Source organism: Malaclemys terrapin, chromosome 21 (genome assembly GCF_027887155.1).
Source record: "Malaclemys terrapin pileata isolate rMalTer1 chromosome 21, rMalTer1.hap1, whole genome shotgun sequence".
Classification (NCBI taxonomy): domain Eukaryota; kingdom Metazoa; phylum Chordata; order Testudines; family Emydidae; genus Malaclemys; species Malaclemys terrapin.
In genome coordinates this window covers 16,449,899-16,469,012 of record NC_071525.1, presented here as the reverse complement: position 1 = coordinate 16,469,012, position 19,114 = coordinate 16,449,899, and the positions used below count along the sequence as shown (strand labels likewise).

Below are 19,114 nucleotides of genomic sequence, written 5' to 3'. Positions count from 1 at the left end.
TACGCCTTGTGATGGGAGCAGCAGTCAGGCCTAGTGGTCAGTAGCCAGGAATCAGGGTCAGAACTGGAGTGAGGGGTCATCTGGAGTGAGGCAGGGTGGGAGCAAGGCTGGGGACAAGCGGGTGCAGGAGCTAACGCTGCTGGCTACTGACTCTTCCAATCAATCAGGCAGGGTAGCCTATTAGGCAGCCTCCAACGGGCCAGCTGTGCTCGTTAGGTTGCCTGGAGACTGGGTCAGCAGCAGGTCCTGACACTCACTGTGACGAGTTCGGTCACAGAGGCCCCCTTGGGACTATCACCTGATGTGCTGAAAGTACCTCTGAGCCCATTTTCTCTGCCAGCCTGGAACTCCAGAACCCTGCCTTGTTGAGCCAGACACGCTAGCCTGTGGCAACGCAGACCCAGGTCTGATCCACACCCCCAAAGCTGCAGACTTTAACCAAAAACTGCTTAGCAAGTTACCTATCTCCAGCACCCAGACACCCAGCTCCCAGTGGGATCCAAACCCCAAATAAATTTGTTTTACTCTGTATAAAACTTAAACAGGGTAAAATCATAAATTGTTCGCCCTCTATAACACTGACAGAGATATGCACAGCTGTTTGCTCCCCCAGATATTAATCACTTACTCTGGGTCAATTAATAAACAAAAGTGATTTTATTAAGTATAAAAAGTAGGATTTAAGGGGTTCCAAGTAATAACAGACAGAACAAAGTAAGTTACTAAGCAAAATAAAACAAAACACGCAAGTCTAAGCTTAATACATTAAGAAACTGAATACAAGTAAATCTCACCCTTAGAGATGTTCCAATAAGCTTCTTTCACAGACTAGACTCCTTCCTAGTCTGGGCCCAATCCTTTCCCCTGGTACAGTTCTTGTTAGTTCCAGCTCAGGTGGTAACTAGGGGATTTTTCATGACTGCAGCCCCCTTTGTTCTGTTCCACCCCCTTTTATAGCTTTGGCACAAGGCAGGAATCCTTGGTCTCTCTCTGGGTTCCCACTCCTCCTTCTAAATGGAAAAGCACCAGCTTAAAGATGGATTCTAGTATCGTGTGACATGTTCACATGTCCTGTGAATCCCCTTCATTCTTCCAGGACTGGCCCGCACACTTGCAGTGGAGGCTTGCGGGTAAACAGAGCCATCTACAACCAATTGTTCTAGTCAGTGGAGCCATCAAGATTCCAAACCACCATTAATGGCCCACACTTTGCATAATTACAATAGACTTCAGAGTTATACTTTATATTTCTAGTTTCAGATCCAAGAATGATACAGGCATACAAATAGGATGAGCAAACTGAGTAGATTATAAGCTTTGTAATGATACCTTACAAGAGACCTTTTGCATGAAGCATATTCCAGTTACATTATATTCACACTCATTAGCATATTTCCATAAAACATTTGGAGTGCAACATCACACCCTCTCATGAACCTACTGCCAGAGTCTTGGACACTGTCCATGGCGGAGGCAGTACGTGTAAAATCCCTGTTAGTCTCTGGTTACACACCCTCCCAGTACTTTTAAATCCTATGATGTTGTTTATAGATGTTCTTGCAAAGTTCTGGGTCTGCAAGTGCCTGAAAACATGTTGGGGTGTAGTATTGCTAACAGAATGCAGACAGCAATATCTGTTAAAGTGTAGGTATCTTGGCATTTAGCCACCAATGCCATGAGGCAGTGTGCCTCAGTTTCCCCCTCCACACAGCAGTGTAGGCCTGTTATGCTTTTGCTGCTGTGCCAAGCTTCCAGCCTGTTTACAGGTATAAGCTGGAAACAACATGCTTGCGGGATTGTCTTGTCACCATTCCTAGCATGTACAAAAGTTTTTCCCACAAATCAAGTATGTCCCACATCTTTAAAGGGTTTACCATTAGTATTAACTCCGTTGTCTTGACCCCTAGATGAAGTAGCAAAAGACACAAGATTAACAGCCAGCTTATGATGGACAGATTCCGTTCACACAGCCTGGCTTGCCCAGTGTCCACTGTATTTCCCAATCCCTTTGTGTACCATGGTGGGGGCTCAGACACAGATTCTCCTGCCTCTCTGGAGAAGGCTCTCAATTCAGGCATGTGTTTGAGGTTCTGGCAAGGAAAGGGTGCACTGCAACCATGCCTGCCCTTGGCCCCTCCCTCTGGAATCTCTTTGTTTTGGACCCCACCCCCTTGTGAAGTTTTCCTTCTGCCTATCTTGAAGAGACAGTTTTATCTCTTACAAGCGTAGCAGGAACAACATCCTTCAATGGAGTGCTTTGGATTGGTAAGATTCCCCTCGGTCACCCCACTCTCTGTTCCCAAAAGGTCAGCTGGGTGGACTCTCACCTCCAGGAGATCTGACCCCCCCAGTCTTCCCTTAAAACCTGATCCACAGGTGAGGGGTCTGGCATTTTAGATGCAGTTCCTTCACCCCACCCCCCCGGGGAAAAGCCTTCCTACGAAAGGTGGGCAGACTCCCCTGTCCTCTTTCACTTTCCATCTGGACTTCCCTCTCTGGGCTCCCCTCTGAGGCAGACACTCCAGTGTCCCCCAGAAGGGCATGTGACCCTGTGATGAATGAGGGGGGTAGCTCCCTTTTCTGGACACCGAACCAGTCATTAGCTATAGAATCCTCCTTAGCAGCTGTACCCTAATTGCCTTAACAGTAAACGGTTAAGAGAAGCTTAACCTGAGTTGGCACCTGACCAGGGGAGACAATAGGGAGGCTGTACCCTTTCAAATTTGAAAAACTGCTGGGGGGGGTTCTTTGTGTCTCAGGCTGGAGAGAGGGGAAGGTAGCAACAAGCTGTAAGCTTTAAGTCAAGTAGGGGAGATCATCAGTATCATACCTAGAAACTCCTCATTTGGAACCCCAGATATGTAAGTAGCACAGAAAAAGTTAAGACAGATGTGATTAGAAACCTTTTTTGGTTGTTTTGGTTTGTGGATTCCTCTGCGCTAATCCCAGGTGCTTTTGTTTTGCTTGTAACCTTTAAGCTGAACCCCCCAAAAATATTTTTGGTGTTTAATCCCTAAAGCCTGCGTTTTCAGATGTTTCTTTCTTTTTAAATAAAATATACTCTTTTTTAAAAAATCCTTTAATTCCAAAGTCCTTAGACAAGGGGTTGGTCTGTGATCACATTGCTAAGGCAACTGGTTGGTATTTTATTCTCAAGCCTCCCCAGGAAAGGGGGTGAAGTGGCTTGGGGGGATATTTTTTGGGGGGATAGGGCTCCAAGTGACCCTTCCCTGAATATTTGTAAAAATCACTTGGTGGTGGCAGCAATATCTATCCAAGGCAAAAAACTGTGCCTTGAAAAAGTTTTAACTTAAGCTGGTAGAGGATAAACTTGGGGGGGGGGTCTTTCATGCAGGTCCCCACATCTGTACCCCAGATTTCAGATTTGGGGGGTATACCATAACAGACCCTAATCCAATTGTGAGCTCACAGATACCAGCTATGACAGACCCTTCACTGGCCAGCAAAATCCTCCCCCTTTCACTCAGGTTGGGCTTGCTCCCAGCTATAGAGCCCTTGGGGTCTGTTCCCACTGCAGCAGTCATCAGAACTCCAACTTCCATCTCCAGGATACATGTCTCTGTGCACCCCATAGCAGGACCAGTCCCTGCTGATGTGCAACTTCCTGGCAGTCAGCAGGTGGGATGGCCTCCCTGTTACAAGGTGGAACATCCCCCTCCTCCAGGGAGATGATCACAGGACAGGAGCTGGCTCTATCCAGCCCTTCCTGCAGGGACTTGCCTTCAGCCCAGAGGCTACAGGAACTGGTTTTGACCACCCCCTTCCCCTAAAGCTGCATTCTCCACTGCTCCAGAGGAATTAAAGAGACGCTCTCCTATTCCCTCAGCAGCACATGTGACTCCAGCCTCCCCACTGGGGCTTTCAGCACAAGATTCCTTCTTGCTGCTAACAAACCCTGGGACAGATTCTGCCAATGATTCAAAAAAAAAAAAAATCATTTCCCAATAGAAACAGTGCAAAATTGTGTGCCACCGCTGAAATAGTCAGTTCAGCCTGCAAATCACCAGTTTTCATGGGTACCTTAGCTAAAGGTGCAAGGACTTTGTTACCTCCGACCAATTCTAATTCTGCCATTTTTCCTGGTAACAAATCCTTCTCCTGGATCAGGTCCCTCCTGAGCACAGAAATTTCTGCACCAGTGTCTCTCCATCTTTGGAGCACTTTGCCATGACACTTCACAGCATGCATACGCTCACTGCTTGGCTGTGCAGAAGCAACCTTTACAAATCCTGTGGGATAAGAGGCAGTAGCCCGGGATACCCCTGTGCTCTGAGAAGCAGCAGCTTCATGTGTTAACTGGTGCCTGTTGCCACTCAGCCAAGGACATTTATTCCTCAGGTGCTCAGTGGACTTACAATGATAGCACCTGTCGGGCTCCTCTGTTTGTACAGGAGACTTGGGACGAGTAACAGGGGAATGGGGACATGGGCGGCGAGTTCTATGGGCCTGTGGTGCCTGGGCACCAGGAATATTCTGGGCCCGGCTCCAGAAATGTCTGAGGCCGGGTGTCTCCCTCGGCCCCACCTTCTGCCCCCCGGGTGCTCCCCCGTGCATCCCTGGGCGATTTAAAACAGCCCAGGGCCCCCACTCACCACCAGAAGTGCAGCGGAGCTGAGTGGCTTCCTGCCTGCTTGCTCCACGTGGCTGCCGGCCCCTCCCTGCAGCCCCTGGGTGGGGTGGGTCTGTGTCCCGCCTCAAGCGCCCCTGCAGCCAATAGGAAGCTCTGGGGGCAGTGCCTGGGGGTAGCAGCACACGGAGGCCCAGCCCATCCTGCCTAGGAGCCCCAGGTAAGTGCTGCACTTCCTCACCTCCTCCCAGAGCCTGCACCCCCACCCCTTTCCCACACACCCCCTCCTGCCCCCAAACTCCCTCCCAGAGCCTGCACCCCTTCCTCCACCCCCCTCCCTCCCCAAACTCCCTCCCAGAGCCTGCACCCCTTCCTCCACCCCCCTCCCTCCCCAAACTCCCTCCCAGAGCCTGCACCCCTTCCTCCACCCCCTACCTCCCCAAACTCCCTCCCAGAGCCTGTACCCCTTCTTCCACCTCCTCCCTCCCCAAACTTCCTCCCAGAGCCTGCACCCCTTCCTCCACCCCCTCCCTCCCCAAACTCCCTCCCAGAGCCTGCACCCCTTCCTCCACCCCCTGCCTCCCCAAACTCCCTCCCAGAGCCTGCACCCCTTCCTCCACCCCCCTCCCTCCCCAAACTCCCTCCCAGAGCCTGCACCCCTTCCTCCACCCCCCTCCCTCCCCAAACTCCCTCCCAGAGCCTGCACCCCTTCCTCCACCTCCTCCCTCCCCAAACTCCCTCCCAGAGCCTGCACCCCTTCCTCCACCCCCTCCCTCCCCAAACTCCCTCCCAGAGCCTGCACCCCTTCCTCCACCCCCTCCCTCCCCAAACTCCCTCCCAGAGCCTGCACCCCTTCCTCCACCCCCCTCCCTCCCCAAACTCCCTCCCAGAGCCTGCACCCCTTCCTCCACCCCCTCCCTCCCCAAACTCCCTCCCAGAGCCTGCACCCCTTCCTCCACCCCCTCCCTCCCCAAACTCCCTCCCAGAGCCTGCACCCCTTCCTCCACCCCCCTCCCTCCCCAAACTCCCTCCCAGAGCCTGCACCCCTTCCTCCACCCCCCTCCCTCCCCAAACTCCCTCCCAGAGCCTGCACCCCTTCCTCCACCTCCTCCCTCCCCAAACTCCCTCCCAGAGCCTGCACCCCTTCCTCCACCCCCTCCCTCCCCAAACTCCCTCCCAGAGCCTGCACCCCCACCCCCAGCCCAGAGCCTGCATCCAAACTCTGTCCCAGAGCCTGCACCCCTCACCCCCTCCTGCACCCCCAGCCTGCACCCAGCACCCAAACTCCCTCCCAGAGCCTGCACCCCAGACCTCCTTCCCCCACCCAAACTCCCTCCCAGAGCCTTAGATAGGTGGGGGCAGAGTTTTTGGGGGGGCAGGCTTTGGACATTCTGGGCACCACCAACATTTCTACAAGCCTGCTGCCCCTGAATGGGGAGGTGAATGCCCAGCCTTCCTTTTCCCAGGGGTAAAACAGTGATTCCGCTTTCCACCAATCCTGTATCCTCTGCCAGTGGTTTATGGTTAATTGCAGCTTGTGACTACTCGAAAGAGTCTGCAAACCCAGCTAATTCATCCACGGCACCCACCTTTTTGTCCCACAAATACTGTTTTACATAGGCGTATGCAGAACATTTCATTAGGGTGTACACCCAGGGAATTTTATTATTATTATTTTTTAAAGACAAATATCATAAAGATTGGGGTGCGGGAGGGAGTGCGGGGTGTGGGAAGGGGTGCAGTGTGCGGGAAGGGGCTCAGGGCAAGGGATTGGGGCAGAGGAGGGGTGTGGGGTGTATGAGGAGGCTCAGGGCAGGGGGTTGGGGTGCAGGAGGGGTGCAGGGTTCAGCAGGGGGCTCAGGGCAGGGGGTTGGGGTGCGAGGTGCAGGCAGGGGGCTTAAGGCAGGGGGTTGGGGTACAGGAGGGGTACAGGGTGCGGCAGGGAGTTGGGGTGCAGAGTGGGCTCAGCACAGGGAGTTGGAGTGCATGGGGGTGCAGGGTGCAGCAGGGGGCTCAGGGCAGGGGGTTGGGGTGCAGGAGGGGGTGCAGGGTACAGGCAGGGGGTTGGGGTGCAGGAGGGGTGCAGGCAGAGGGTTGGGGTGCCGGAGGGGTACAGGGTACAGGCAGGGGGCTCAGGGCAGGGAGTTGGGGGTGGGGTGCAGGAAGGGTTCAGGCTCCAGCCTGGCGCTGCTTACCTGAAGTGGCGTGCTCCCTGCCTGCCTGCCTGTCCTGGCCCCACACTGTGCCGCTCACCACATCCCTGCACGGCCCCTGGGGGGGCCACAGGGCTCCGCGTGCTGCCCTTGCCATGCCTGCAGGTACCTCCCTCGAAGCTCCCATTGGCCGTGGTTCTCCTTTCCCGGCCAATGGGAGCTGCGGGGGGCGGTGCCTGGAGCAACACATGGAGCCCCCTGCCCCCCCCCCCCACGGGGCCCCAGAGACGTGGTGCCGGCCACTTCTGAGAATGGCGCGGGGCCTGTGGCACCACAGGGGGCAAATCTTGTGGTCTGGATCCAAAGCCCTGAGGGGCCAGATCTGGCCCGTGGGCATTAGGGTGTGCCTGGGCACACCTGGCACACCCCGTGCGCACGCCTATGCTGTTTTACATCATCACTGTACATATTCAGGAACTGTTCCTGAGTAACCAAATCACACATTTCTTCCAAGCTTGTAATGCCTTTTCCCCTCCCCCACTTCTCTAACAAATCTTTCATTTCATTTACATAGGCTACATTATTTAATCCAGATCCCTCTTAAAACTCCTGAATTTCACCCTGTAGGTTTCAGGTGTAATCTGGAACTTTTTCAAAACCAGTTCATTAAATTTACCATAGTTTGGAGCATCAGCAATAGGCATCTTATTAAATATGTCCAGAGCTCTCCCAGTCAATTTTGCAACCAAAGTGGTCAACTTTTGATCTTCAGGAATCAAAAGGAGAGTGTATAGTCTCTCAAAGGTGATGAAATATTCAGCAATATCACTGGATTCATCATACTGCGGGCACAACTGCTCCCATTTATGGATTTTTGGGGAAGTGGAGACAGCTGCTGGAGGGTTTTGCCTCTTCTACTTCATTACAGCCAGTTCATGCTTCTGGGTCTCAATTTGGGACTGTATTTCTGTCTTTTAACTCCACGGCTAGCTGCCTCTCTCTTTCCTTGTCCTCTTGGGCAGCTTTCTGGGCTTCAAGCTCTTTGTCTTTTAACTCCATGGCTCTTTTGTGAGCAGTTTCCTCCCTGGCTGCCTCTGCTTCTTTGAGCCTCATCTGATAGTCATTTTCCTGCTTTCTTGTGCTTATTTCCCTCAACCGAAATAAACAAATAGAAAATAACAAACCAGTAAGCACTTTGTCTGTTCTCCAGCCACCACACTCAAAACTCACTTAAAAATCACTACCAGTGTCTCAAAACAATCAGATGTGCACAGATCCTGCTCGACTACGCCACTGTGACGGGTTCGGTCACAGAGACACTCTTGGGACTGTCACCTGATGTGTTGAAACTAACTCTGAGCCCATTTTATCTTCCAGCTTGGGTCTCTAGAACCCTGTCTTGTTGAGCCAGACACGCAACACAGACCCACGGTCTGAACCATGCCCCAAAGCTGCAGACTAAGCTGAAAACAGTTCAGCAAGTTCTCCTGGCTCCAGCACCCAGACACCCAGCTCCCAATGAGATCCAAACCCCAAATAAATCCGTTTTATTATACAGGGTAAACTCATAAATTGCCCGCCCTCTATAACATTGATAGAAAGATATGAACAGCTGTTTGCTCCCCCAGGTATTAATCACTTACTCTGGGTCAATTAATAAACAAAAGTGATTTTATTAAGTATAAAAAGTAGGATTTAAGTGGTTCCAAGTAATAACAGACAGAACAAAGTAAGTTACTAAGCAAAATAAAACAAAACACGCAAGTCTAAGCTTAACACATTAAGAAACTGAATACAAGTAAATCTCACCCTTAGAGATGTTCCAATAAGCTTCTTTCACAGACTAGACTCCTTCCTAGTCTGGGCCCAATCCTTTCCCCTGGTACAGACCTTGTTAGTTCCAGCTCAGGTGGTAACTAGGGGATTTTTCATGACTGCAGCCCCCTTTGTTCTGTTCCACCCCCTTTTATAGCTTTGGCACAAGGCAGGAATCCTTGGTCTCTCTCTGGGTTCCCACTCCTCCTTCTAAATGGAAAAGCACCAGCTTAAAGATGGATTCTAGTATCGTGTGACATGTTCACATGTCCTGTGAACCCCCCTTCATTCTTCCAGGAGTGGTCCGCACACTTGCAGTTGAGGCTTGTGGGTAAACAGAGCCATCTACAACCAATTGTCCTAGTCAATGGGAGCACACTTTGCATAATTACAATAGAACTTCAGAGTTATACTTTATATTTCTAGTTTTAGATACAAGACTGATACATGCAGACAAATGGGATGAACACACTCCGTAGATTATAAGCTTTGTAATGGTACCTTAGAAGAGACCTTTTCCATGAAGCATAGTCCAGTTACATTATATTCACACTCACTAGCATATTTCCATAAAACATATGGAATGCAACGTCACACTCACATCTCCCCAGTGGGGCCTGACCCGAGCTGTGCTCAGACCAGCCAGCCAGGGCAGCTGATGGCAGCAGGTGGGAGGAGCTGGTCAGCAGGACCGTCGGTGGGCGGAAGGCGCTGGGTGGGGGGGCGCAGAGGGAGGTGCTGACCCACGGAGGTGCCAGTGTGTGGTGAGCACCCACTATTTTTTTTCTGTGGGCGTTCCAGCCCCGGAGCACCCACGGAGTCAGCGCCTACGACTGGAAGGGACCTTGAGAGACCATCTAGTCCAGTCCCCAGCACTCATGGCAGGACTAAGTATTATCTAGACCAGTGGTCCTCAACATATGACACATTGTGGGAGACAAGGCAGTGGCAGCCTGGACCCCACCCCTGGATCCCGGAGCTCCACTGCCGCCCCCGGGGGCCGACCGGCTGCCCCGATCCCAGGACCCCCGCCACTCAGGATGGGCTGGCTGTGATGGGGGAGGGGTGCAAAGCAACAGCCCCTCCCTGTTGCACCTGGACGCACCCCCTTGGTGTTGGCTGCTGGGGCTGCAAGCAGGGGTTGGGCCCTGTCCCCTCTGGAGACATCTGGGGCACAATGCTGGAGGATCAGGCAGCCAGTGAGTTCCCCACCTTCCCAGGGATGGTTTGGGTCAGGCTTTGTGCTTCACCCCGGGGTGGCAGGTTGGCAGATTCTGGCTGCCTGGCAGTGGGCCCTGGGCTCCAGCCAGACGGCTTTAGGCTCCCTCCCCATTCCATGGCCATGGGCACTGACTGAGGGACTTTGGGCTCTGCCCCCCCCCCGTCAGCCCTGGGCCCTGCTGCCTCCCAAGACCCTGCCATCCAGGGCTTAATTTGTACCCAGGCTTCTCGGGGCTGGGTAAGTCTGCTGTGAAAAGTGATACTTGTATGTTTATTAATATCACTTTTCAAAGTGATACTTGTATGTTTATTAATATCACTTTTCACAGCAGACTTACCAGCTAGTAGGGTTGCCAGGTGCCTGGTTTTCGACCAGAACACCCGGTCGAAAAGGGACCCTGGCAGCAGGGGTGGCATGTTTGTAGAAATGTTGGTGGTGCCCAGAACCCGCCCCTGCCCAGACTCCACCCCCCCAAACTCCGCCCCCCACCTGCCCAAGGCTCTGGGAGGGAGTTTGGGTGAGGGAGGAGGTCTGGGGTGCAGGCCCTAGGCTGGGGCAGGGGATTGGAGTGCAGGGTGCAGGCTCTGGGAGGGAGTTTGGGGATGGGAGGGGTGCAGAGAGATGGGGTGCAGGGGTGAGGGCTGTGGGGTGTGGCTGCAGATGAGGGGTTTGGAATGTGGGAGGGGCTCAGGGCGAGAGTAGGCGTGTGGGGGATGAGGGCTCTGGCTGGGGCTGGGAATGAGGTGTTTGGGGTGCTGGAGGGGCTCAGGCAGAGGGTTGAGGGTGCAGTGGGGGGTGAAAGCTCTGACTGGGGGTGTGGGCTCTGGGGTGGGGCAGGGCTGGGAATGAGTTTGGGGTACAGGCAGGCTGCTCTGGGACAGGGGCCAGAGAGGAGGACTCCCCCCAGCCCTTTCCCTGCCGGCAGCAGCAAGCTCTGGGGGAGGAGCTCCCTTTCCTGCCCCCCCCCAGCAGCACACTCACCCCCACCACTGTCACTGCATGTGCTCCTAGGGTCCCTCTCAGGTCCAGGAATCTCCCTCGCCTCCCCCGTGGTGGGTGCCTCCTCCCCTGCTGTTGCCCCTGACTGTAGCCTCACTGGGGTGAGGGATGGGGCTGCCTCCTTGCCAGCATGGGGCAGGAGCGGTGACTGCGGGCAGGGGGTCCCCTGTGCTGCTGGAGGGTCCCATTGGAAAAGGGAAGGGTCTGAGGGGAAGGGCAGGCTCACAGTCAGTCTGCCCTGGCAGTGGAGATGGGCACTAGGACACTGCTCTGAGGGCCCGGGAAAGGCGAGTGGGGGGGCGGGGGGCAGGGGCAGCAAGTCGGGGCCAGGGGACACTCGGGGAAGGCATGGGGGGGCTGCAGGTGGGGCCGGGGGGACACCCGGCCCCAAGTATTGCTGGAGCTGGGCCCCTGATTCTGAATATTGCTGGTGCCCGAGCACCACGTGGATATGGAACTCGCCGCCCATGCCTGGCAGCCGACTGGGCCGTTAAAAGTCCTATCGGCGGCGCAGCAGAGGCCAGAGGCTAAGACAGGCTCCCTGCCTGCCCTAGCTCCACGTGGCTCCTGGAAGTCGCCACCAGGTTCCCTGCAGCCCCTGGGCAGACAGGGAGGCTCTGTGTGCTGGCCCCACCCTGAGTGCCGGCTCCACAGCTCCCATTGGCCGAGAACCATGACCAATGGGAGCTGCGGGGGCGGTGCCTGTGGGTGCGAGGGCAGCACGTGAAGCCTCCCCTGCTGCCAATGCATCACGGTAACTGCTGCCAGGACCCCGCATCCTGAACCTCCTCCCGCACCCCAACACCCTGCCCCGGCCCAGAGCCATCGCCCACACCCTGAACCCCCCATTTCTGGCACCACCCAGAGCCTGCACCCCCAGCCCAGAGCCCATACTGCCCCCACACACTCCAACCCCCTGCCTCCACCTGGTGCCCTCTCCTGTACCCCAAACCTCTCATCCCCAGCCCTACCCCAGAGCCTGCACCCCCAACCAGAGCCCTCACCCCCCTCCTGCACCCCAACCACCTGCCCCAGCCCAGTGAAAGTGAATGAGGGTGGGGGAGAGCGAGTGACAGAGGGACAGGGGATGCAGTAAGGGGGGGCAGGGCCTCAGAGAAGGGGCGGGGCAGGGGAGCCTCAGGGGCAGGGTGGGGCAGGAGTGTTCAGTTTTGTGCAATTAGAAAGTTGGCAACCCTACTAGCTAGCAATAAACAAATTGCAATGATTTGGACATGTCTATGTGCATATTTATTTGTTTTTCCTAAAGCAAATCAAGTATTTTAGGGAAAAGTGTGAGAATGGCCAACTGAGGCCACCAAAAAATGTGTCCTGAGAACCCCTGATCTAGACTATCCCTGACAGGTGTTTGTCTAACCTGCTCTTAAAAATCTCCAATGATGGAGATCCACAACCTCCCTACGCAATTTATTCCAGTGTTTAACCACCCTGACAGTTAGGAAGTTTTTCCTAATGTCCCTAAACCGCCCTTGCTGCAATTTAAGCCCATTGCTTCTTGTCCTATCCTCACAGGTTAAGGAGAACAATTTATACGTGACGGTGGATAACGAACTGATGTCGGAACCCGCGAGTTCTTGGCCTGTGATTGGGTAACCTGTTGGAACGCACCTATACACTCATAGGATTGGGTCACTGAGTCCAGGCCCCAGATGGGAGTGGGGACTAGTGGTTAGAGCGGGGAGGGGGGTGTCTGGAGGTCAGACTCCTGTCTGCCATTCCCGGCTCTGGGAGGTGAGCTGGGTCTAGTGTGCTAGAGCACAGGGGGCTGGGGAGTCAGGACTCCTGGGTTCTATCCCCAGATCTGAGTGGGGTCTAGTGCATTAGAGCACAGGGGACTAGGTATCGGACTCCTGGGTTCTATCCCTGGCTTGGGAAGGGGCATAGGGTCTAGTGGTTGGAGCATGGGGGACTCCCTGACTGCTCCACATCTCCCATGATGCACCATGTGGCCAGCCAGCCAGTGGCAGGGCCCCCCGGGGAGGGGCAAGTGGGTCAATTTGCCCCAGGCCCCATAGGGGCCCCCATGAGAGTTTTCAGGGGCCCCCATGAGAGTTTTCGGTGGGTCTTCGGCGGCAGGTCCTTCAGTGCCGCCAAACACACCCGGAGCGACAGAAGGACCCGCTGCCGAAGACCCAGAGCTCTTTCCGCTCCGGGTCTTCGGCGGCAATTCAGCGGCGGGTCCTTCACTCACTCTGGGACCCGCCGCCAAAGACCCCAGGCCCCCTGAATCCTCTGGGCGGCCCTGGCCAGTGGTGCACCACAGGAGCTGTAGCCCAGCCAAGGACTCCAGCTCCAACGAGAGCATGACACAATGAACTACAACTCCCATAAGGCACCTTGGGGAGATGCACTTGAATGTTTACATTACAATTTGCCTGGTGGACAATGGAAACATTGCAGCGCAACCCTCACAGAAACCGCTTTGTTCTGCCCCCAAAATCCCTTTAATGGAAAATTCCCCTCCAGCTCCAGTTCTGATTTTAAATCCCATCCTGCAACAGTAACTAAAGTTGGAGTACGGCCCTCTCCTCCCATTGAGTTTGACCCCCTTAACCTAGTGACATTTAAGCTACTCACAATCGCTTGCAGAAGCAACTGGGAAATTGCAGGAAGAGCAATTCCAGCTGCCTTCACTAGGGGGCGATGTCTCCATGAGAGGACAGGTGCTAGCGGATGCAAATACATAGCTCAGGTGTAGGTGTCCTTGGGAAGCCAGGGAGGTAAGAGTGGGGAAGAGAAGAGGGCAAAGGCAGCTTTAGGAGAGGAGATGAAATGACGACTTTACGGATCTTCAGCTGTAGATATCAAAGCACTTTACACTGGAGGGTCAATATCATTATCCCGATGGGGAAACTGAGGCTCAAGGGGACAAAGTGACTTGACAGAGGTCAGTAGCCATAGCAGAGCCAGGAATTGAATCCAGCGTAGAATTTTTTTAGGGGGGAGCGGAATGCAGCTTCAGGTCGACCGCAACATCTTGCAAATTCATGTCAGTTTCACTGAATCGCTTTGGTGGGGGAAAATAACAGACCTTACACACGTTTCATTTTGGGCATTTTCTCAACCAAACATTTCCATGGGTTGGAGTCAAAATGCCTTTTCATTTCAAAATCGCCTTCACGTTCATTTTTGACAACCGTTTGCAAATCTTTTAAACAGGCTGAAATCGTTTCATTCGACCCAAAATGATTTTTTTCCCCAACATTTCTATTGGCTAAAAATATTGAAACATTTTGTTGTGGGCCTGACCTGAAATTAATCTCTCCTCCCCTCCCCCCCGCTTTTTCAGAAAAGAACCCAAAACTCCGTTCTTTGCCCCACTCTGCTCTTGTGTACGAATCGCTAGGCAGTTCTGCCTTCCCTCCGCACCCAGGCCAGCTTGACTCGTGTAATCCCTTGAAGAGGGGGCGAAGCGTGGCACATCCTTGCGACACTGCTGCTAGGAAGAGAACTAGGAGAACACCCAACTGCAAAGCACTCAGACAGCTTAAGCTGTTTGTAGCAGGGTGCTGGTGCAAAAGCACCTAATTAGCCCCTGCCCAGTCAGCTTCAAACAGGGGAGGCAGATTGGGGCTCATGGAAAAGGCCTGATGCCAGCTTGAGGATTGGCAACACCGGCTAGCCTGACAAGCCAAGGACTATAAAGGCTGGGAGGGAGCTGGGGGCAGCCAGGGAGAAGTTAGTCAGGGAGAGAACTGGAGGCCTCCTAGCTGAAGGCTGCCTCTGCCTGTGAAGGAGGTGACTAATTCTGTAAAGATTGTGTATAGATAGACACTGATGGTGGGATAATCTTAAGTAAATAAAGACACGGGTGTTGCACAACCCTGAAGCCTCTCTGAGCCTTATTGGGGGCAGCAAGCGGGCCCCAGGAAGAGGGGCAGGTCGTGGACCCTGTTACACTGATGTAGTGCAGGCAGGATGCGTGGGGAAACCAGCCACCCAGCTTTGCAACACTGTTCCATTGCACAGCCCGCGTGGGCACCGGCGAGCGGTGTGTAGAAAAGATCAGCCTCCGCGTGGACCATAGGGGAGGGATCCATTGGCCAAGGGTGTGACGGGACACAGTTCCTTTCAGAGGTTTGCAGGCTCCTACATGAATCAAGCTTCTGGAAGAGCTCCAGGTTAGGAATGCTGCAGCAGCGCTAATTAGAGTCAATTACAAGGTAATTACCCAGCCCTGGTATTAAAAGTCTGGTAGAACCAGCTGGGAGCAACCCTGCCCAGTGACTGGTTTGCTCCTCTACTTCTGGGAAGCTTTGAGCTGTCAATCAGACATGCTAAACCCGGGAAAAATCGCAGACATTGGGCTTGTTTTTGGCTTAACTGGTTTGTAAGTTGCTTGTTGTCTAATTTTTGGCTTGTAGCCTGTTGCTTGTTTGGCTTGTTGCTGCTTCTTCCTTTTTTTTATCCTCTCCAGGCAAGCAGGGGCAAGGGAGGGAGAGAGTCAGGGGTGCACAGCGAGCCCACCACTGTCCCAGACTGCACGCCGGGGGGCTCTAGTCACACAGAGTGTTGGGGTTTTTAGGGAGTGGCTTGTTTTGGCCTGGTTTTGAAATGGGATTAGCTTGAATTTTGGCTTATTGTGAAAGTCGGGTGCTTATTTACCGCGCAAGAGTTGTCCACTGTGGTGGGGAGCTGTTTTTGTTCACCATCAGATGAGGAAGACCATGAAAGAGCCAGGAGCGGCCTTCAGTTTCTGATCCGTCTAAGCCAGTGGTCCCCAACCTTTTTCGCCTGGCGGGCGCCGGACGACGAGTCGCCGAGGACCGTGGCCGGCGGACAAGCATCCGCCGAAATGCCGCCGACAAGCGGCAACGTCAAGAGGCGTCGCCGCCGAAATGCCGCCGAAAATCAGCCGCATTTGGGCGGCGACGCCTCTTGATGACACTGTTTCTCGGCGGCATTTCGGCGGATGCTTGTCCGCCGGCCAGTACGCGGGCGCACAGATACCCCAGCGGGCACCGCATTGAGGACCACTGATCTAAGCTGACTGTAAGTGTGACGCAAATAAGCTGTCACCATCATCAGGATGTACGTAGCATCAGTGGCAGGTTTCATTAAGAAAAAAAAGAGTTTCTTGCCCTTATGGAGAAAACCTAGAAAATGTGACCTGTCGGTCCTCCAGCGCCAGAACTCAAAACAAAAGAGCCGGCGTTTCTTTATTTTATTTTTTGGAGCCAAGTTTTTGCAGTGGCTGCACCTCATTCTTGCTCACGATTCTATCTCAATTACACGCCACGTTTGAAGAGCTGGCGTTGTCCTGGTTTTAAGATCATTCGGGACGCAGGGAAAAATGGCACGGGGGGAGGGGTGGATTGCAGAAACAACCCAGTTATTTAATTAATATTAGTTCACCACCTAATGAACGGTTTGAGTGGTAGCCGTGTTAGTCTGTATCAGCAAAACCAACGAGGAGTCCTTGTGGCACCTTAGAGACTATTTGGGCATAAGCTTTCGTGGGCTAGAACCCACTTCATCAGATGCATGGAGTGAAAAATACAGTAAGCAGAATATATATGATACCACATGAAAAGATGGGAGTTGCCTTACCAAGTGGGAGGTCAGTGCTAACGAACCAATTCAATTAAGATGGAAGTGGCCTATTCTCAACAGTTGATAACAGGGGGCCAATACCAAGGGAAGGAAAATTACTTTCGTAGTACTAACGAGGCCAATGCAATCAAGGTGGCCCATCTCAAACAGTTGACAAGAAGGTGTGAGTATCAGCAGAGGGAAAATTACTTTTTGTAGTGACCCAGCCACTCCCAGTCTTTATTCAGGACACAGGATTCCAGCGGCAGTCACACTGCCAAATCCAGAGGTGAAATAACCTCTCTGCTCCCACTCGAGATTCCCCTGTTTATGCGTCGCACTTGGAGCTCCTGTGTAACTGGAGGCAGGAGTCCCTCCTGGAGGTTTTGCAGCCAGCTATGCAGGAGGGTAGGATGGATGGATCAGTTTCCTTGTGATTTTTAAAATCGATGAAATCACAGGGTCCTTCACACACACTTGCTGAAAGAAAGCGCGAAGTGTTTAAACAGCCGGGGGAACGAGGCTGAGATGAGGGGATGACGCCCACGCCCTGTGATTGCAAAAGGTTTCCCAGCACTACACCCTGATAACTGAGCCACTGAAAAACATTTCCAGCACCACAGCCACGTGCGGCCTGTTGTTTTCCAAAAGGCCAACAAACATTTTTCATCACAAAGAAATAACTCACATGGCTCAAAACTCTGCAGCGCCGTTCATCAGGAAATTCCGACATTTGTTTTAGTTCCCAATCGGAAGGAAAAGCATGAAACAACTTCTGGGTTCTCTCCCTGGTTCTGGGCAGGAAGTGAAGTCTAGTGGTTGGAGCAGGCGGGGTGGGAGGGAGCCAGGACTCCAGGGTTCTATTCCTGGTTCTGGACAGGAAGTGGGGTCTAGTGGTTGGAGCGGGTGGGGGGGGAGGGAGCCAGGACTCCTGGGTTCTATTCCTGGTTCTGGGCAGGAATTGAGGTCTCGTGGTTGGAGTAGGGGGGTGGGAGGGAGCCAGGACTCCTGGGTTCTATCCCTGGCTCTGGGAGGGGACTGGGGTCTATTGGGTTAGGGCAGCCGAGGCTGGTAGCCCTTTAGGCGCCTTCTAACAGTTGCTCATCTTCCAGTGCTCCCTACCGCTTTCCTGAGGCGACACCCGAGGGTTCAGACATCAGTTAGGCATCCGCTGTCGTCAGCAGTTCCAGAGTCACAGGTATCAACCGCTGCCCAGCAGCTGCAAGGAGTCGCTCGCTTCACAAGCCAGCCTGGAGTAGGGTTGCCAACCCTCCAGGAGTCACCAGGAATTAAAGCTCAGTCTTTAATCAAAGATTATGTCGGGTGATGGAACCTCCAGGAATACGTGCAGCCCAAACTGGCAACCCTAACCTGGAGTGAATTCCTTACTGGTGTACCAAACGCTCACGGTCATTTCCCAGCCATAGAACTGGTCTTGCCGAGTCCCACCTTAGTACAGTGGGGGATTAACGCATGGGCCCACAGGGGCCTCGGCCAAGTTGGGGCCCCCGCCAGAGTGTAGAAGTAGGGGGCCACCAGTGCCAGGACTGTGGCCCTGCCCCCTGCTCCTCCTCTTCTTCCAAAGCCCTTAGGGCCCTGCCCCATGGCCAGGCCGGAAGCCAGGCCGGGGCTGCAGTAAGAGCTGTCTAGGGGGTCCAGGCCACTGTGGGGAGCCCCAGATGCTCCACCTGCCCTGGGCCGGGGGACCGGGCCCCTGAGAGCAGCCCCCAGCCCTTGTCCCCGCCCCCCAGGGTGCACCACCCAGGGCAGGTAGAGGGTCCAGGGCTCCCTGGGCAGTTCTTACTGTGGCCCAGGTCCAACTTCCAGCCTGGCCAGGGGGTGGGGTCTTGGGGGGGAAGAGGAGAAACAGGGGGTGGGGCAAGTGAGGTATGGGGGGCCCAAATGTTCTTTGTGCCCAGGACCCCAATAAATCTCAATCTGCCTCTGATAGGATCTGGGGGACCCTGCTGGGAAGGAATCTGATGGGATGGCTAGGTAAAGGGGAGCTGACCTGCTGGGAGTTCCCCTTAAGGGCTCAGAAAGGACAGATGGACCAGTGGTTAGAGCCCTAGCTTTCCATTCCCTGCGCCATCACTGGCAGGGGGGCGGGCTCATTGCCCCAATGAAACATCCTCCCACCGGCGCAGAGCAGGAGCCCTCGGTTTGACAATGCTCCTACCCAAGTCGCCAGGCCAGGGAGGAAGAGATGGGCATGACCATTCCATCTCCACCCACCCAATAAGCCCCACCCACATACAGAACCAAAACAGGGGGCGGTCACACTCGATTTTGCTGATGCTCAAAATAACTCTCTCCTTAGGCTTGGTTAGAATGTACCATGGGGCATGCTGGGCTACTTGGGACAAGGCCCAGATCCTCCACAGTGTTAGGAGCCTAATTCCCATGGATCCCAATGGTACTTAGGGGCGGAACTGCCATAGAAATCAAAGTATTTACATACCGAACTTTCATAGAAAGCAAAGTATTTAGGTGCCTAACTCCCCTAGGCATCAAAGTGTAGGTACCTAATTACTACTTCTGCATGATTAGACATGGGCAAATCATGGGGTTTTCAGTCTGCCGGCAATTTCGTAAAGTTGGGATGGGGGAGGAATTGTTTCAGGTTGGACCAGAAACGGAAATGTTTGAATTTTTTTGGTGAATTGGAAAAATCAGGAAACCAAATTGGTTTAATGTCAGATGAAACTTTCAGTTTCATCAAAATCAAAACGTTTCGTTTCAATTTCATCCATTTTTAAACATACTCAAATTTTTTTTAAAGAAATT

At 53.6% G+C, this 19,114-nt stretch overlaps 1 long non-coding RNA gene across 1 annotated transcript; it reads left to right on the top strand.

Moving 5' to 3' along the window:
- The first annotated feature begins 620 nt into the window (after positions 1-620).
- LOC128826985 (uncharacterized) lies at positions 621-14,592 on the top strand. The gene is made up of 3 exons (XR_008442916.1): positions 621-2,265; positions 12,308-12,384; positions 14,085-14,592. It is a non-coding gene; the product is annotated as an uncharacterized LOC128826985 (long non-coding RNA).
- Positions 14,593-19,114: the final 4,522 nt, after the last annotated feature.